Source organism: Numenius arquata, chromosome 3 (genome assembly GCF_964106895.1).
Source record: "Numenius arquata chromosome 3, bNumArq3.hap1.1, whole genome shotgun sequence".
In the NCBI taxonomy this organism is placed as follows: domain Eukaryota; kingdom Metazoa; phylum Chordata; class Aves; order Charadriiformes; family Scolopacidae; genus Numenius; species Numenius arquata.
In genome coordinates, this window is record NC_133578.1 from 73323721 (window position 1) to 73340674 (window position 16954).

Below are 16954 nucleotides of genomic sequence, written 5' to 3' on the forward strand. Positions count from 1 at the left end.
AAGGCAGTTTGTGGGAGGAACAAGTTAAAAGCATTTATTTCCTCGGGGTACGTGCAGCACAGGGCAGCCAAGCCAGTTTTCAGCTGAAGCAACAAATACATACAGATAGACCTCAAAACACACACGTAATAACACAGTCCAGGAAGAGTTCTGGGTTTTTTTCCCTTGAATTAAATGATCAAACCGCAAGAACTCCAGAGTTAAGTAATCTACAGAGTTGGTTTTGCTATTTTACTAGTTATTTGTGCTCCTTCACCCCTCGAACAAATATATACTACTGGGACAAAGGCAGTACCAGTAGAAAGCCTGAAATTACATATTAAGTGCTTAGAAATTGATTTTAAGAACTGTTTCTGAACCTTCATTCACCTTCACTACCTAAGTTTTTCCCACACACAAAGGACATCAAAAGGTTTCCAGAAGAGAAGAGAATTTGATTTTGGTGGCGCAGTTGACACGCTGGAGGGAAGGGATGCCATCCAGAGGGACCTAGACAGGCTTGAGAGGTGGGCTCGTGCAAATTGCATGAAGTTCAACCAGGCCAAGTGCAGGGTCCTGCACCTGGGACGTGGCAACCCCAGGCACAAATACAAGTTGGGTGGAGAATGGCTGGAGAGCAGCCCCGAGGAGAAGGACTTGGGGATGTTGGTGGATGAGAAGCTCAACATGAGCAGGCAGTGTGCACTGGCAGCCCAGAGAGCCAACCGTGTCCTGGGCTGCATCAGGAGAAGTGTGGCCAGCAGGTCTCGCGAGGTGATTCTGCCCCTCTACTCTGCGCTCGTGAGACCCCTCCTGGAGTACTGTGTCCAGCTTTGGAGTCCTCAACACAGAAAGGACATGGACCTGTTGGAACGGGTCCAGCGGAGGGCCACGAGGATGATCAGAGGGATGGAGCACCTCTCCTATGAAGACAGACTGAGAGAGCTGGGGTTGTTCAGCCTGGAGAAGAGAAGGCTCCGGGGAGACCTTATAACAGCCTATCAATACCTGAAGGGAGCCTACAGAAGAGCTGAAGAGGGACTCTTTGTCAGGAAGAGTGGTGACAGGACAAGGGGCAATGGTTTTAAATTGGAAGAGAAGAGATTTAGATTAGATATAAGGAAGAAATTCTTTACAGTGAGGGTGGTGAGGCACTGGAACAGGTTGCCCAGGGAAGTTGTGGATGCCCCATCCCTGGAAGTGTTCAAGGCCAGGCTGGATGGGGCTTTAAGCAACCTGCTCTAGTGAGAGGTGTCCCTGCCCATGGCAGGGGGGTTGGAACTAGATGATCTTTAAGGTCCTTTCCAACTCTAGCCATTCTATGATTCTATGATTCTATGATAAAGTAAAATAACACAACAAAGTTACGAGAAACAGTACAGAGATTTTTACCTTTTTTTAATAAAAACCAGAACACTGAAATCCTATTTAAAGCCTTCATCTAAACAATAATAAACTGAAAAAAAACCCACCAAACACCAAAATACTTAAATTTTTACAGGTAAGTCACAGAAATGAGCAACAGACACTCACCTGAAACACACACCCCCCACACCATTGGGGAAAATATCACTGAGAACTTGAACTGCTTTTATGGTGGCACCTAAGATGTTATGGTGGCACTGCCTCGAAACACTGATTCTAAAGGTAACCCAGAATCTGTGAAGTCAGTCCCATTATCTCTACCAGACTGAGTGGCAAACTCAGTGACAGCTTTCCCCAGAGTCATGTCTGCTCTGAATATTTTTAGGGAATTAGTCATGATTTGGGACAATTCGTGAACGTACCAACGATTAACACAATGGGAATGACATCACGACGAGTCCTTTATGAAAAGGGAAATCGCTCATGAGTCTGTTTCTCAGATTGAGAAACCCGTGCAGTTATTGGTTTAATTAAAGATGTTTTCTGATATAGCAAAAGCTACTTTTAATTTCCGAGGCCGATAGTAATGACCTTTCCTCACTCTGGGAAGTTACATCAATAGCACCCTTAAAGCATTTGTTAAAATCATTGTGTGTGGAACATCATGGGACTTACCCACGTGCAACATCAAAAATGTACCAAAGATGAATACTAGAAAAATATTATTTTAATTGCTTAGGCATCAATAATGCAAACATGTACAAGCATGCTAAATTTTCCACGCAAGTTATCTCACCGATTTTCAATAGAACTACCCATGTGTGTAAAATTCAGCGTACAAACACATGCTACTGCAATTTGATGTTGGATGGTGACCCTAGAGCCCAGGTAAAGGGTCTCTCTTCTGGTCATTAGCTATTAAGAGAGCAATGCGGCCAGAGACGATCCAAAACCAGGATCATTTAATCTTCCTTACACCAACAGCTGTTTCCAGACACACCTTCCCAAGATTTATTCTCACAGGTTACTTGCTGATGTAATTCATTCACCAGTTACTCAGGAAGAAGTGGTGACAAGAACTCTCCTGCGCTCAACTCAATGTTTGACCAGTTGTAACGCTTCTTAAAACATCAATTAATCTCATCCTAGTTGGGATAAATGCTGAAAGCTTCTAAAGGGGTCAAAAGCAGATAAAATAAAAGTAGTGGCTTCGGTTGAGCAAAATACTGTGCATTTATTTCAACTTTTTGCAAAAAAAAAAAAAAAAATCTATATACATCTTACAAAATGTTTTCTCTAAAATTAAAAAAAAAACCAAACCAGATATATCTGCGGGGGGGGGGGGAGTGTGTGTCATAGCTTTTGAAATTTCTCTACTTTCACCACAAGGGAAAGGTTTTCAGTAAACTGAGAATATTTAAATGTTAAGTTTAACACATTTTTTGTCGTGGAAAACTATGCTTTTTTGGACTTTTTCCAACCAGTGGCTGTAAGCTGCCCATTTGGTCCAGCTTTTTTTGTTTTCTTATCTTTTTTTACTCAGCTTTATCTACTACCCTGTCTTACCTTATTTTCCTTTTAAAAATCGCACAATCCTGTTTTTCAATTAAAAGACAGAGAATCTTACTTATAGATCTAAACCTCCATATACACTGTCTGAAATTTTAAGTTTTATCTTCCAGTATCATTCCATTCCCTCTCCAGTTTGACTTCTTGACCAAGCATAACTGAGGACATAAAACAATTACCAGTAGCCAAGAAGAAAAATTTTAAAATATCTTCTAGGCATGGAGCTCATTCCTCAGCTTCCTTATATTTTCAGTTACCTTTAATGTTCTTCAAGAAAATTTGTCCCCTTTGCTCTTTTCTCATCACTCCATTAATTTACTCTTTACAAATTCCTCTCCCTCTAACCCTCTCCCAGATCCTCCACGCCATTTCAATACAACGATTTATCATCTCAAGCCTTACAAAGCTGAAGATGGACCACTAAAGGTCAGCATCACTTGTCTCACTTCCCTTTCCTTCTAATTCTGATCCGCAGCATCAAAGAGAATAAACAGTTTGGTGCTACACAACATTTTCACCCTTATAAAGCATTTAACGTGATCAGGTCTGGTCTCTAACGATGCCCCTTTGGCACTACAGTAAGTCACAGGAAAACTCCACAAAAGTTCACGGTAGGCTGGAAAGACTTCAAGAGCTCTGGCAGTGCAGGGAAAGAACGGTAACAGCAATTTCTGGACACAAGTAATATTTTCTTTAGCAGAGATGAGACACAGTTATAACTAAGTTATCTGCAATGTTATTGTTCCTGTTAGTTATACAGTAAATGTAAGTTTTTAGATAATTTCCTATATTATGTGTAAACAACTGTATACACACAGCTCCTCTACACCTTGAGGAACGATGGTAATGGACCTGCCTGGAACACTTTCAGCAGCAGCACCAAAAAGAAACCTATGCAGAAGAGTAACACAACACAGCATAGACTACTGACAGATGAACTGTGGCCTTCAGGAAAAGTCCCACGACAGTCAAGGCAGTTACTGAATTCTAGACCAACTCAAAGGCACTATTTGCACGGACACACTGCTGTTAAGATTTACTAGCCTTGAAACCCTTAGCAGTTTGGGATAATTGGTATAAAAGCACTAACTTGATCTTAATATTGCCTAGAGGCTTGGACACAAGAATGTAGTCCATAAAGCAGAATTTGGAACTGACTCCTTGGACCTAAACACCCTAAGCACCACCACAAAACATGCCCACATGGCCACCATCAGCCTCACCACCAGGAGCTCTACAGAAGCTTTTAACGAGATTGTTATAACTTAATTGGGTGAAGAAGGACAAACTTCAGTAAGATCTCGATTCCATATCATATTAAAACCACCAAAAAATAAAGGAGTCCATTCTTCATCACCTCTCCTATTCACAAGGACCATCATACAAAGTCTGGTATAAAGATTTAACAACATGGAACACAAGTTCGACATAACACTCAAAGCTGCTATAACAGACTCCGTCCAAAACACTATCGTATTTCAAGTGGCAGCTGTGCATTAAGTACTCACATTATATGCTCATGGGCACCCCAGTCCCCCCCTCCTCTTTTCGACTATGCTTCAAATCCTTTCTCAAGACTCGCTCACTACTTTCATCCTGCCTTTCCAAAACTGAGCTCGACTCAGCAACCCACAAGGTCTTGCCTTATTTTACTCCTTCTGTCAACTTAAAGAGGAAGGTATTAAAGCAAGTGTGCTTTATGTACATTTATTTTCACAACTTGCCCTTCCAGTACTTCCACTCTATGATCTCTTGCTTCCTATAATATGACCACTGCCCTGACTCCCGCTTGAGAATAGTGTAGTTCAATATCTATTTCAAAAGAAGTAACAAAGATTTTTGAAAGAAAGAACTTCAATGCAATCCCCATTTATCTCCCAAAAGCCACACAGATAAATACATTACAGAACTCCAAAATTTGTTTCCTAGGAAGGGAAGCTCCTGTGCTCAGTACTCTTCTCCGATTATGAAACAGTTTAAAGGTTTTGTTTGCCTTTAAGAGAGGAAAAAGCTGATTCAGTCAGAAAATGAAGCCAGTAATACACACTCCTGTCTTTAAAAATTCCCTCTCCTATTTTGATGAAAAGGGAGCAAGGCATAAAACTGGCTGTTGAAAGCCCTGGAACAGCAGGAGACAAGCGGCGCTGCCACCACACAAAGAAACGCTTCCCCTTCTGCTGAAGCTGAATAAAGCGGGGGCTTGTGCCCTGTGACACAACTGGGCTTTCACTTCATTTAAATCCCCACCTGAGAATTAATCATCTGTTGCAGCACACCATCTTCCTCCAAAGGTGCCTAAGCTCCTAAAGAAATCCACTTGGTGGTTTATTAATTGTGTGTGGGTAACAAATTTCCAGCAACAAGGGAATGAAATCCAGAGTACTGAAGCTCCATTTCTTATAAAAATGAAATATTGATGCGAACTCTAGGCAGAAGATGGAACAACAACAACAACAAAAAAAAGTGTATTTGATGTTATACCCTGCTCCTTCACTGAATTTCACTGAATTTTTTTTAGAGTTGGAAGGGACCATATAGATCATCTAGTCCAACTCCCCTGCTGAAGCAGGGACTCCATTGAAGCAGGGACACTCTTTTGACTCCATTCCTTAACTAAGTTTTACAGGGGATCTGATATGGTATTTTTGTTTCCATCTACAACCCAAGAAACACAAGTAATAAATTCAATCTAATATTCACAAAGCGTTCAAGAACAGACAAAGTCAGAATATTCCCACAAGAGAAGGACATGACATAAACTTTTTTCCTCCCTATTTCTCTCATAAGCTTCAATCCTTAAACTGTACCATCAAAATACAAGGCCAAAATAATAGGAATATTATTCATTTCTGGAAAGGGATTGATTTTTTCCAGATGACCATCAATTAAAATATCCACAACAATTTATGTACATACGCACTAAGGTATATAACAATAATGCTCTCTTCCTCCTTGGAGGAGATTTCCCCCCCCAGCCAAAATCATGCGACTTACAAAGGCAATGCTAAACAAGAAATCCACATAAATTTGAAGTTATTAGATTAGATACTAAATGTTAATTATCAGGATAGAGTGACTCAGTGCTTTTATAACTGATTAAACAGAATTCAATAGAAATGATGAGCAAGAGCCTTCCCCTCACCTCCACACCATATTGGAGGTTTTAAAATCACTTTTAGCTCCCCAGACCGTAGCAAACAGCTTAAAGAGTTTATACACATGGCACAAATGTACACTCTTAGCTCCACCTTTTAGTTTAGAGGCTCCCTGAAAGCCCAGATGTAGCACTAAAATGTTAATTCCAACAGCTTCTACCTCTAAATTTTAACACAGTGTTCAAAAAGCCATCTGATCAATGAGTTTATTCTTTCATAAGCAATATCTCAAATGCGGGGTGCGTCATTAATACCGGTTTCCAGCAGAGGCTGTACTGAGTACAGAAAGGCATAGAGACCACATTTTAATTCATCTCCACACACACTTTCACGAAAGATTACTTAATTCTGTTTCCCAAGCTCAGCAGTGACTTACTCCTTCCTTGACAAAACGCTGAGAAATATTTTGACTTATTTTAAAACAGATTAATTTCAGTTACAATTAAGAGGAAGCCTACTGGTGCAACATCAAAATACAAGCTATCATATTAAAGAGTGAAAGACAGACATAAAAAGGAAGTATAAATCCACTGCAAGTTCCTATTATTCTGAAAGCAAAGCTCAGTTTATTAATACATAATAAAATATAGTCATTAATTAAAGGGCAACACCAAAAGGAATAAGAAAAGTCATCCTCCAAGACCCCTTTATTAACTTGCTTGCACAGTTTAGAAGTCTTGGATGTTTTCTTCCATGAAATTCATCAGTGTATGAGAAAATGGCAACTAAGCTAATTGTTCTAATATCAGTAACCAGTTTATAATTCTGTTTTTCAAGTCATATCTAGGTAACATCTGCATCTATAGAAGAGCGTGACAGTTTCATTTACAGGAAGGATCTTCTCTCTGTGACCTTTACAGCCGTAACTGAGAACCGCATTCCACAAAGAAAATACAAGATGCTTTGCCTGTAACAGATTTACATCAAAGCTGCACAGTTTCAGGCAACAAGATAACAGACAGAACATGCTTACAAGAGCTTTGAGAAAGCTATCAGTTGCTGGGGTTACTGTCAACTACCTTTAGACTATCAGTGTAAGCCTCAAAATAATAACCCCACATTCTTTACCTGTTAGCATCACTAAAATCAGTGCCGGATGGGACTCAAGAGGTCACCTCGTCAATCTGCCACTCCCGAGGTAGGGACAAACAGCATTTCCTTTCTGACAGACGTCTAATTTATTCTTAAAGACCTTGAGTGACAAGAGTCCCCTCCCTAATCTATTCCAATGGTTTGTTATTCTTAGCATTAGAAGTTTTCCTCCCCAGGTCTTCAGTCCTGCTATTTAAGTCAACTATTTCTTGGTTTAGCCCCCATAAGCCTTTACCTTATTCCTCCTTGTAGTAGCCTAACGCACATTAATAACTTAAGACTACAAGGAGATAAAAAGTTAACATCTTAATTTAATTCTTGTGTGTCGTATCCTTCAGGTATCTGATCTGCTACTGAAAGCATCCAAGGAGAGGAAAACCCTTTCTCAATGTACAGTACCCAAAGCCAAACACAGCCTTTAGACTAAATCCTGCCAGCGCTGAATTCAGCAGAACGATTACTCCAAGCACTTACCCCCTCACTATACCACAGCACAGCATTTCTTTTTCTGCACCAGCAGAACCAGGTTAATCCCAAACTGTGCACCAATCAATCAATAACCTGCTTACTCAGCTCTTGGACAACTCCAAAAGTATGTTTTGGGCAGACATTTCAACACCAAAATTCAAAAGGCTCTAAACACAGAGAAGGAAGAGGCTGTGGAGTCCGGAGCCACCAGAACAAGCACAGAAAACAGCCAGCTTTGCGATTTATACAAACTAAAGTGAAAATGACAAGATAATTAATAAACCAACTGGAATCTAGAAGCCTCCAGGATACAGTGCTTAAGCCTGAAATAGATAATGAGAGCTGATAAAAATTCAGAATTACTTCTTCAGCCATTAATTAACAGCATACCCATAATGGCGCTGTTAACCCAGGAGTAAGAACAGAAACTGTAATTTGTAACATTTGCAAAGAGCTTCACTGCAAGGAAGAGACCCTTACAGGTCAGCAGCGCAGAAAGGCTTCCTGGGTGAAGGCTGGTGATGGAAAACTAGTCAAGAATGTAACAAGTCAAGTCTTCAATACAATTAAAAAATGGAGCTTAAAGATTAAAACATGCACCTTTATATACATATTATTGACCAGCTTTTGTTCCTACTCATTAAATAAAGTGCCAGTGCGTTTTATTTAGTGAATGCAAATGTAGTTCCGAGTCATGCATTGTGAAAGGTTAACGAGTGCACTGAAAACGTGAATTAATTGCCACGGCCATGCCAAGGTTCATTCCCAGCAGTAACACAGCACCTTAAATGAACAACTTGGATCCAACATCGTGGTTTCTACTTTTCCTCGTGAGGGGTACCTCTAACCCCCGTGCAGAAAGCACTTCAGAGTTGCCATGTTAATATGCCAGTGGATGAAGCCTTAAAGGGGAATAAGCAGCAGCACAGCAGGTAAATTAGTTTAAACCAACATTAAAAGGAAAAAATTAAGCCACAGGAGAGGTAGAAAGAAGATTCTTGCCTCCTGACTTCCAATGCTGTGGTTTTATCAGTGTTTTCTATCTCTTTCCACCACGGGTTAACAAAAACAGCGGTACCGGGCATGAGAAGTCCTTGGCAAAAAGTGGCAAAAATACAAGAATACCTCCATCACGTTCTGGAACTTGCCGGGGTGAAGGGTGAAGAAAGGGCGGTAAGGACTCAAATTAAAGAAGTACGAAGGTTAACTCTTTTACAAAGAGTAAGTTCAAGCAACTGAACTATGAAGGTACCTGTTACATACATTACTTTTGCGTGCCACAGCCTGGACTGTAAAATCAATTATGGAGAAGTAACCCTGCCTTTAAACAGCTTCCACTACAAAAGAGCATCAGTAAAGGCACAAGGGGGATGAAGGAGACTGCGAAAACCTGAGTTATGAGCAGGCATAAAAGAACCACAAGAGCATGCAGCCACCAGCAAAAGGAATTTGTGCTTGAAGAAAACTGTATTAGAAATAGCAGAGGGAAAAAAAAGTTGGGAAACAGCTTGGTTAATTAACCAAAAATAAAAAGGAACTGAAAGGAACTGTACTCTCTTAAACACGAACTTTATTTTTAATTCCAATATTCTAAACCAGAACGTAGACATTTTTTCCCTCAAAGGACAGAAAGATTACAACTGCCTGGCCTAAAAAAGGAAATCAAGAACAGATACCTATGTAAAAATAAGAAAATGGCAGTAGATTTTATGCTTTTACACTATCTTTCATAGAAAAAAGAATTTGAAAGATTGCCTAAAATCAGTAAAAGGAAATTATCTTTTAAAGATCACAGAATTTCTGAATCTCAACGCTACAGAGTATTGCTGAGGACAAACTTGCCTCAGCATTCACGCTGAACATAAAACCTACCGCAGACAGGATGAAACAGGTATCGATCGATACAAATCCCCACCATTGGGTGTAACCCAGACATTGGGATTTATAATTCTCTTACTGGTATCTTCAGTAGCAGTAATCTTGAAGGCAATGCTAGGAAATTATCAAATGCAGATGGATCCAAGACCATACTGGCTGTTGAAGGTCCCATGGATTTTATCAGTAAACACTCCTTGCAGTGCTAAGAAAGCCCTGGGGAAAAAAGTGAGGTACCTGCTTGAAAAGATGCATTCTGATCTGTAAAATATATTTTTTATAATATAAAACTGCTAAACTAGATTTCTGCTACCCCCTTGCAACTGAATTATTTGCTATCCTAGCAGCAAGAAAACAGGAAAGAGTTGCAGCTCCTCCTTCCCATATTAAAAAAATTAAATAAATAATCAGCTGCTGCTTCAAATCCTTCCCAGGAACTTTAATGGGACTAAAGGAAAAATTATCTCTTGCCTTCCAAAGATACTTTACAGGCTCAGATGGTTCTGCTCCCTCCCCCATCCCCCAAACTGAAATAAAACAAAAGCAGGAATTGCACATTTTCACCTGTGGGTAAACAATGAAAAACCCCAAGCATGGCAGCAGGAAGCAGGAGCAGATCGCAGCCAGGGGAGCCCTCTGACCTCTTTCTTACTGTCCCCAACAGCGAGAACAGCTTCGGCTCTGTCACTACAACCCCTCCAAAGGCAGTGAGAAGCGCCTCATTTAAGGACTCTTGACATATACACTGTCTAAATGCTTCTAAATTTATTGTTCATCAACATACCTAGAATGATAGCAGTACCAAAGAATACGTAATCTCCCACTCCTGTCTCCAGGACAACTGGTGCACACGTTTTGCTTATACACTTTTGGTAAAAAGGAAGGCAATTAGTCCAGGGTCTCAAAATGAGTTAAATTACAGTTCCATGGGGAGGGAAAGTCAAGATTAATCTGTAGGATTAAGCTCTAAACTGACCTATATTGCACTGTACGAAGTTGGAACCCTGCAGCAAAACGAAACCGAGTTGAGTGCTTGTCAGTTCCCGTTCCCAGAGGAAAAAAAAAAATAAAAGAAAAAGCAGTACTTCATTGCAATAGAAAACTAACAAAACCTACTTAAACTTCTACATGCCCCTTCTGCTCCGGACATGATATAAAAAGGGGTAGAGGAAAAACACAGGGAGTTAAAGGGTGGAAAAAAGGTCTTGAAGTCACAGGGACAAAAGAAATCCAATACAGGAGTTTTACCGGTTCAGCCACGGACTGCTGCAGAGCTGAAGAAAATTTAGATGCACCCACAATTAACACCGATGCAATTGAATCATCAGATGTTCTCCAGCAAAGCCCTCTGCCTTCAGCTTTTCTCATTTACCTCTTCCGTCCCGATTTTTACTTGACAGAAATTGCATTCAAACCTTCCTTGTAAACCAGATTTCAGAAACTATTCTCCAATTTCTTCTTAATCTCCAGATTTCAAGTATTGCCAGAGCCAGAGAGCATTCAGCTTCTGCGGTTCTCCTGCCATCTCTGAAACTACTTCTTCCATAGACATGTGTCAGCCCCCTCCAATAATGCATCCCCCAACATTTGAAAACATCCCCTTCCAAGCGTTAGCAGTTCACACACCTTTCAGCACAACACACCTGGGTAATGCCAACTCTCTCTTTCGAGTCTGCTTTAATACAACTAGAGAAAATCAGAACAAGCCATCTAAAGGTTTTTGTGCTTTCGGTTGGTTGATTTTTATTTATTTTTTGTGCACTTGCGGTGGTTTTTTTAAATCATTTCCTCTTCATGAAGGCCTAACACTCAAAAGTCCCCCCACTTTCAAGACTTGCATCCCAGTGTCAGGAACACTAAATGCCAATCAAGCAAACTCCCACGTGAGGAAGCTTCTTACATGGTAGAAAGAACACAAAGTTAGAAAGGAATGAGACAGGGAAAATAAAAATTTAAGCCTACAGCACAAAACCTACAAGTTTTTAAGCCGTTCAGTCCCTAAATAGCCACTTTCTTCAAGAGTTTATCTGATTATGCATCAACTACTGCCTGAATATGGAGGGCAAGACACAAAAAACAAGAGCTTTTAGAAAGATCTACTTGATCATCTCCACAGAAGTTCTTCCTCTCCTACACTAAAAGGACTATTTAAAACCAGATATCTACCCGGGGATCACATTTTCCATTTAACTTCCCATTCTTTCAACTTCATGTCTTTCTAACAGACACAATAAAACACATTCATAGAGCACTAGTAGGACACACTGGACTTTGAAGGTTCCTAAGGGGCAGTCACACATAAATCAAGAGACTCACTTGAAATTGCTAACAACTGACAAACTCTAATCTTGCATTAATCTGCATTAGACAGCTTTTAGTACAAAAGAACTACCCTATAGAAGATCCTACCCAAGGAGCCAAGAATCACCGTAGTTCAGGTGCTAAATAAGTACACTGAAAATTAAGAGTTTTAGAGTGTTCCTAAATAATTTCTGCTCTCATTCCATACAAGAGCTCAAAGTGATTGAGTAAGGATTTGTTTGTTACAGTTTTTAAAATGCTGACCTCTAATTAAAACCTCTTCTAAAAACTAAGTCAGTATGCCCACATTTTCATGTTACTCAGCAATGATACTTGAAACTTTAGAATTACACTAACACGAGGTAAGAGGAAAAACAGACTTAGTCTGGAAACCACATCTGATGGAGTTAAATATCAGTCACAGACTTGAGTTTTCATGGACAGCTGTCTGAAATGAGGGCTCAACCTCACTGGTAAGAAGTAGATAAACACGAAGTTTTTGCTGCTAGGACTCCAGAGCGGTAGTTGTAACACAGGAAAAAAGATCTGGAGTATGAATTCTAGCATAAGAATGTCCTTTTTAAACACCTTCTACCCATTTATTGACATTTGTCCAGAACATGAGAATTCGGAGGCACTTTATGCAATACTCTACATCAAACGTAAAGCTACAAATGCTTAATTTAAGACAAAAACTTCTGCAAGACTAAAAACGTATATACAAGATCTGAATATACAGAATTTACAGCAAAGTTACAACCTACTTATAGTTACCAATGTTCTGCAAAACATGACTATTGTTTAAACACCAGTGCAAGTAGCTATCAAAGACCTGCAGATGAATACGTATACATATATTTACAGTAGTACGTTGTGTTGCAGGTTGTTCTTACTTTGCACTACTCAAAACTATACTTTGAGAACACAGGAAATTCTCTGTCATAGTGAAAAAGACTCTTCTGCAAATCCTAAGAGATATGAAAGGAACGGGAATAGCCTGTATTGTTATTATGAAAGTTACAGAACTGAAAGTTACAGACAGGACTGCTACACACCGCAATGCCTACCAGGGGAAGAAAAAACTGATCATTTGTTATACAAATGGCAAGAAATAAAAATTCATCACATAAAAACTCACACATCAAAAAAATACAAGATAATCTCCTAAACCAAAGCCACCCGGGTTTACTACTTAATCTCCAAAAAGCACTTCACTTTTCTCTCCTCCTATCACCCCCCCCAAATATCTATTAGCTTAGTGGGATTTACAAAACCAAGATTTCCCCCCATTCAACTATTAGCCATCATGTGGTAAACCATTATTTATTGGGTTTTTTTTAAAAAGCACCCTTTCAACAACACGTAACATACTTGGAAGCGAAGTTGCATCACTGGGTATCTAGAAGCTGAAACAATTTTTAAAGCTATTTCAGCAAATTACACATTAGAGGCACAAGAGTGCTATTCTAAGAATATTCATTTGTGGATGAAGCACTCCAATACACTACTAGTTGATTGACTGCTGTCACCTACACATGCTTAGTACTTTTAATAACACCTAAGGCCGAGGCCAAATAAAGCTTAGAGCTTTTGACAAATAAGTACTACGCCATCTTCCTTATACGTGTACATTTTAACCTTCCCGCAAAATAAAAGGTCAACCAACACAAACATCAATCCAAGCCATGTTCTACAAAATCTGGATTTAAGACATAATAGCACAAAAGACAACTTAATTTCAGAACTGGTTTTCTCTTGTTGAATAGCCTGTAGAGTTTACAGTCCTGTGAGAGAAAATGTTTCCCAGCAACTAGCGTCTCCTCCCTCTTCTGGGGTTTTTTTGTGTTAACAGCACCCCAATTTTATGTCCGTTAAATTTACTGCATGGGCTCCAATCTCACCGGTACACACAACACATTCTTTACAGAATCTCAGCCATAAACCTCGCTTTATGAAATCCAAGGGCCGTGGCCCCCATCTGCAAATCACACCATACAGGCAAAGGTGTTCCAACAAAGATACGAGGTAGGATAACAGCCTGATTCCAGAGGTAACAAAAAAGGAGCCGGGTGGAGAAAGGAAGTGGTGGAATTTTGGGCATGGACAACATCAGTAAGATAACAAACTGTTCCAAATAACTATTTAACATTTAATATTTTCTGGCCCCAATCCAGTTATGCTCTTGACCTTACCCAGGTTTAATAGAATCAGAGATGATAAAGGCCGATTAGCTTTGAGGAATATGGGACTTTTCCAATTAACACAGGAAAAAAAAGAGAGATATTAAACAACCAAAGGCCAAAGGAGTCTGAATTTTTAAGGGACATTGCAATACCACTTCACTTTTAAGCTAATATTTATATTAAATACTTCAATATGAATCCCCAAGTGTTTCTCCTTTCAAGTGAACTTTTTATTCAACGCATCTACTACAGCACTGTTATTATCCTACTTAAACTGCCAAAAATTGAGCCGCAGGCTGACACTGCAAGAGTCCAACATTGGTGCTAGGGCCTAGAGAATACACTCTGCTTTCAAAGCATTTAAATAAGACCGACTGCAAGTCAACTAACACACAAAAACAATACAGTGAACAGTATTTCAGCCAGGGGGGAAAAAAAAAGGAAATCAAAGAGAAAGGCTGCCCCTTGTTCCAAAAAAGCATCATCTGAGTAGAGGAGGCTTGGAAAGAGAATGAATGTGAAAACTGCCAATATACAGCACATGCTTCAAAATTAGTCCCAGGGATTTGAGGAGAAAGATACTCCGTTACAGCCGCAGAAGGACTATTCTCACTGTACTCCAAAATCGGGTTTAAAACCGAAAAATAAATTAAATATCAGATTTCTTCAAGAAGTGCAAAGGCTCCTCTCTCTAATCCAACTTCGGTGGCACCAGCCGGGTCGACCGAAAGCCACGCTGAGGAGCACTTGCTCCCCCTTCCCCGCTACAGATTTAGGAAGGCAGCCCCGGGTGAAACCGTGTGCGTGACCAAAGGGCTGCCCCCGCTTCTCTTGGGCTCACACCACCCCACTCCCCGGCGAGCGCAGTAACAGAAGGAACCAAAAAAAAAAAAAAAAAACCCCAACCAAAAAAAACCAACACCACCAAACCAAAAACCGAAAACTAAACCCCCAAAAACCCCAACACGCACAAAAAGGAGAAACCTCAACCACTTCCCCTGCGCTCCCACCCAGGCTGAGGCGAACACAGATTTACCGGGCACGCCTGGAGAGAGGCCGGGGCAAAGCCGGGCTCCGGCAGCGGGGGGACACCACCTCCTCCTCCTCCTCCTCCCTTTTCCTTTCCCTTTGTTTACTTTACGGACCGTCCCGCTCCGCCCGGCCGAGCCGCGGCCCCGCCGCCACCGGTACCTCGGGCCGCCTCCCGCCGCATCCGGTGGGACCGGGGAGGGAGCGGGGAGGGCCGGGCAGGGCCCGAGGGGGCGGCCGGCTTCTCCTCGGGGCGCCGTCCGCCCTCTCCCCGCAGCCTCCTCCATCCCTCCCGTTCCCTTCCCAGCCCGCCCGGCCCCACGGCGAAGCTCCCTCGCAGGCGCCGCTAGGGGAGGGAAAGCGGCGCTGCCCGGCAGCCCCCCAGCCCACCCTTCCCGTACCCGCCCTCCCCTCCAGGGCCGCCCGCAGCCCTCCGGCCACCGGCTGCCCTCCGCCGGGCACGTCCGTGTGCGCACACACGCCTGTCCCCGTTTGGGGGGGTTGCCTCCCGTGCCCCCCCACGGGTGTCCAACCAGCCCCTCCCGAGGGACACAGAAGACACGGGCGGCTTTTCCCCTGAGGAGACGGGGCCGCCGCGGGGGGACACGGAAAGAGAAGCAGCTGTGTCCCCCACCACCAGCCCCCTCTCCCCACACCGACCCCCGTCTCCCCACACAGACCCCCGTCTCCCCACACAGACCCCCGTCTCCCCACACAGACCCCCGTCTCCCCACACAGACCCCCGTCTCCCCACACCCCCCTCTCCCCACACCCCCCTCTCCCCACACAGACCCCCTTCTCCCCACACAGACCCCCTTCTCCCCACACAGACCCCCCTCTCCCCACACCGACCCCCTTCTCCCCACACCGACCCCCCTCTCCCCACACCGACCCCCTTCTCCCCACACCCCCCTCTCCCCACACCCCCCTCTCCCCACACAGACCCCCTTCTCCCCACACCCCCCTCTCCCCACACAGACCCCCTTCTCCCCACACAGACCCCCTTCTCCCCACACCCCCCTCTCCCCACACAGACCCCCTTCTCCCCACACCGACCCCCTCTCCCCACACAGACCCCCTTCTCCCCACACAGACCCCCCCCTCTCCCCACACCTCCATATGTAAGTTGGGGCCGCCGCGCCCCCTCTCCCCCTCACCCTTCCGTCTCCCCCTCCTCCTCCTCCTCCTCTCCTCAGGCAGCCCCTGCCGCCAGCACTCACCGCGCCGCGGGCAGCCGCCTCCGGGCGGAGGGGAGGGCTGAGGCGAAGGGGGAAGGAGAAGCGGCGGAGCCGTCCCGTCAGCGCCGGCTTGGCCGAGGCCGCCCCGCTCTAGCTGGCTCTCCGCGGCGCGGCCAGCCGCCTGCCTCCCAGCTCGCCCGCCCCGGCCACCCCAGGCCGCTCCCCCGCCCTCCCGGCGCGCTGCACCATGGGATGCGCGGCTGCCCTCTCCCTCCCTCCTTCCCTCCCCGCCCGCTCCGCTCCCCACACTAACATGGCTGCGGGGGATGGAGAGGGGGGTCAGCCCGACCGGGGAGGAGGGAGAAGCCGGGCGGGGGCGGCGGGGGATCCGCCGCGGCTGCGCAGGCGCGGGCTGCGGGCCTCAGGTGGCGCGAGCCACGGAATCCTGGTAGCGGCGATGGCGGCGGGGGCGCCTCCCGAACCCCCTTCCCCGGCCTTCAGGGGCTCTTCCCGCTCTCCTTCCCCGAGTGGCTGGGGAAGAGGGGAGGTTCCACCACACGTCCTCCCTCCGCCGTCCAGAAGCGGCTCTGCGGCTCCCGTCCTCGCTGTCTCCCTCCTTCATCCGTGAGCGAGCGGCCCAGCTGCCCGGCGCCTCACGCAAACCGGCGCTGTGGCCTTCGCTGGGACCCCCCTGTCCCCTCCCGAGGGACACCGAGGACACGGGCGGCTCTTCCCCTGAGGAGACCGGGCCTCGCTTCAT

The 16954-nt window shown here is 43.9% G+C and overlaps 1 protein-coding gene across 2 annotated transcripts in view; it reads right to left on the bottom strand.

Annotated features, from left to right (window-relative positions):
• Positions 1–16418, bottom strand: part of PTK2 (protein tyrosine kinase 2) — a 219819-nt gene extending 203401 nt beyond the window's left edge. The window contains exon 1 of one of the 2 annotated variants that reach the window (XM_074145771.1): positions 16237–16418. The gene's annotated coding sequence lies outside the window, so the exon portion shown is untranslated. The remainder of the gene's footprint in view (positions 1–16236) is intronic. The other variant, XM_074145772.1, reaches the window with a different exon arrangement.
• Positions 16419–16954: the final 536 nt, after the last annotated feature.